This window comes from Cynara cardunculus (genome assembly GCF_001531365.2).
Source record: "Cynara cardunculus var. scolymus isolate 2C chromosome LG 8, CcrdV1, whole genome shotgun sequence".
Taxonomy (NCBI): Eukaryota; Viridiplantae; Streptophyta; class Magnoliopsida; order Asterales; family Asteraceae; genus Cynara; species Cynara cardunculus.
The window spans coordinates 216,557-219,966 of record NC_037535.1 but is presented as its reverse complement, the minus strand read 5'-3'; positions in this window follow the sequence as shown (position 1 = coordinate 219,966).

The following is a 3,410-nucleotide window of genomic DNA, read 5'->3' as shown; positions in this document are numbered from 1 at the left end:
TGTGCCTTAGAGGAACTCGTATCATTGTTGCATGGAACCCCGTCCATGTCGACATGATGCTCTTAAATGCCACCGATCAGGTGATGCATTTTCAGGTTAAGATCCGTGACTCCTCGAAATTTCTTTTTCTCTTTGTTGTTTATGCGGATAATTACCATATCGCCCGTCGCCAGTTATGGGCCTCTCTCAAGGGCCACAAGCATGTTGTTAAGGACACCCCTTGGTTTATAATGGGTGATTTCAATGTTGCCCTTGACCCTAAGGATAGCTCTTCTGGTATCTCGGGCCCTAATCGTGGTATGGATGATTTTCGTCAGTGTGTCCGACATCTTGAGGTGGAGGATGTCAATTACAAGGGTCTGTTCTTTACTTGGACTAAAAACCCCAAGGGTACGGGAGGTCTTCTTAAAAAGATTGACTGTGTCTTGGGCAATTCTCATTCCCTTGCCCGTTTCCCTTCTGCTTCGGTTGTCTTTCTTCCTTATCGGTCTTCGGATCATAGCCCTGCGGTTCTTACTCTTCCGTCTAGCTCTCCTCGTAAACCCAAACCCTTCAAGTTCCCCAATCTTCTTACTTATAAAGAGTCTTTTCTGAATGTTGTGTCTTCTCATTGGCACCCTGATCTTATTAGCCGTGAGATGTATAAGATCTCTCAAAATCTTAAAAACCTAAAAGGGCCCCTTCGTAAGATGCTTAGTGATCAGGGTAATCTTCATTCTAAAGTTGCTAAGTTACGGCTTGAGCTTGACAGGGTCCAGATTGCGCTGGATAGGGATCCTGAAAATGGGGCCCTCCGAGAGGAACACTGTGGGTACTTATCTTCCTACAATAGTGCCTGTCTCGATGAGGAGCGGTTCCTGAAGCAAAAAGCCAAGATTAATTGGCTCCGTGAGGGAGACCAAAATTCTTCTTTCTTTCACAAGTCTGTCAAGAGTCGTATCAGCAGGAATCACATTGATACCATTCAAAATGCTGACGGTCTTTGGGCTTCTAATGATGAGGTCCCCAACCTCTTTGTCTCTCATTTTGAAAACTTCCTTGGTACTGCTCATCCCTCCCTTCCTATTCATAACCCTGCCTTCCTCTTCTCCAATAAGCTCAATGCCAATCAAGCCGCCATGATGCTTGCTCCGGTTACTGACTCCGAGATCAAGCAGGCCCTTTTCCAGATGGGAGATGATAAAGCTCCGAGGCCTGACGGTTTCACCTCCAAATTTTTCAAAGCCGCTTGGAGTGTTGTGGGCAGGGATGTGTGCTCCGCCGTTCGTGAATTCTTCAGGAATGGTGAGATCTTAAAGTCTATCAATAGCACCATCCTCGCCCTTATTCCCAAGACGGATGCCCCGTCTCGTGTCACTGATTTTCGGCCTATCGCTTGCTGTAATGTCATTTATAAAATCATTAGCAAGATCATTGCTGACCGTATTAAGGATCACCTCTCCTCTCTGGTTGACCTCAACCAGTCTGCGTTTATCCCGGGTCGTCTCATTACTGATAATGTTCTTCTTGTTCAGGAGCTCATGCGCGGCTATCATAAGCATCGGGGCCCGCCCCGCTGTGCCTTTAAAGTTGATATCCAAAAGGCTTATGATACCGTTGATTGGCATTTCCTTCGCACTTCCCTCTTCGGCTATGGTTTTCCTCTTACCATGATTAAATGGATTATGTCATGTGTTTCCACGGCCTCTTACTCGGTCAGTATTAATGGAAACCTCCATGGCTACTTCAAGGGWGGCCGTGGCCTTAGGCAGGGCGATCCTCTTTCCCCTTATCTCTTTACCCTGGTCATGGAGGTCCTCAACCTCTTGACCAAAAGAAAAATTCGTGAAACGGGCACCTTCTCCTATCACCGGAATTGTGAGGAGCAGAATATCACCCATCTCTGCTTTGCTGATGATCTCCTCATTCTCTGTCAAGGTGATAGTGACTCTGCCCGGGTCATAAAGGACTCCCTTGATGAATTTTCGAGTGTGTCGGGACTCTTTCCGAGTCCGGCCAAATGTGAAGCCTTCTATTGTAATGTTGGCCAGCACACCAAGGAGTCTATTCAATCTATCACCCAGTTTCCAGAGGGTTCCCTCCTTGTGCGTTATCTCGGTGTCCCTCTCATTACCACTCGTCTTTATCATAGGGACTGTAAGGGTCTTGTTGACAAGGTCAACTCCAGGCTTAATGACTGGAAGAATAAGTCTCTCTCTTTTGCCGGTAGACTGCAGCTCATTCTCTCGGTCCTGTCCTCGATGCAGATCTACTGGGCCTCTATTTTTGTGCTTCCGATTTCCATATCTAAAGAGATTGAGAAACTTATGCGGGGCTTTCTGTGGTGTCAYGGTGAGCTTAAAAGGGGGAAAGCTAAGGTCTCCTGGAAGACTGTCTGCCTCCCCAAGTCTCAGGGCGGGCTGGGTATCAAGAGCCTTGCCACCTGGAATCTTGCCCTTATGGCCTCCCATACATGGCGTCTCCTTACCAATAGGGATTCGCTCTGGGTTAAATGGATCCACTCCTACAGGCTAAAAGATCGTAACTTCTGGAATGCCCCGATACGCAGTGATGTGGGTTGGGGCTGGAGGAAGATCCTTGGGATGAGGGAAAAGATTAGAGACTTCATTGTCTCCCAGATTGGTGATGGCGCGTCCACGTCTGCCTGGTATGATAACTGGCATCCGGCTGGCCCCCTCTACTGGCATATCTCCCCCCGAAATATTCTCAATTCCAATCTTTCTCTCTCTGCTTATGTCAGAGATATTGTGTCCCAGGGCAATTGGACGTCTCCTCTCCTGAGGGACAATTCAAACCCTTCTATCCGTGTCTCTCCCCTCCCCGTTCTTTCTTCGACCACCCCTGATAAGCTCCTCTGGAGAAATCGGGATGGCCGTCTTACTCCTTTCTCTGTCCGTGAAGTGTGGCTCTCCCTTCGTCCTAATGAGCCTGATGTTTCCTGGCATCATATGGTCTGGTTCTCCCAAAGCATCCCTAGACATGCCTTCATTCTGTGGGTTGCTCTCAAGCAGCGTCTCAAGACGCACGATAAACTCCGGTTCTGGGAGGCCCATGCYGACCTGWMHTGTGCTTTYTGTCAVAACGGGCCTGATTCGCATTCGCATCTTTTCTTTGAGTGCCCGTTCCCTAATCTGGTCTGGAATGGTTTAAAAACCAAGCTGAACCTCGATGGTGTCCCGGATAACTGTGATGATATTATTGGTTTGTTCCAGTAGGTCACAAAAGGAAAGACCATTTGGTCTATCATTCGTCGCTTAGTGCTTGCTGGGACTGTCTACCACCTGTGGCAAGAAAGAAATAACCGTATCTTCAAGTGCAAGAGAAGATCGCATATTATGGTTGGTAAGTCGATTTCTGATGATGTCCGGTCCAGGCTCCTTTGCCTGACCTTTAAGCCCTCCCCTAACGTT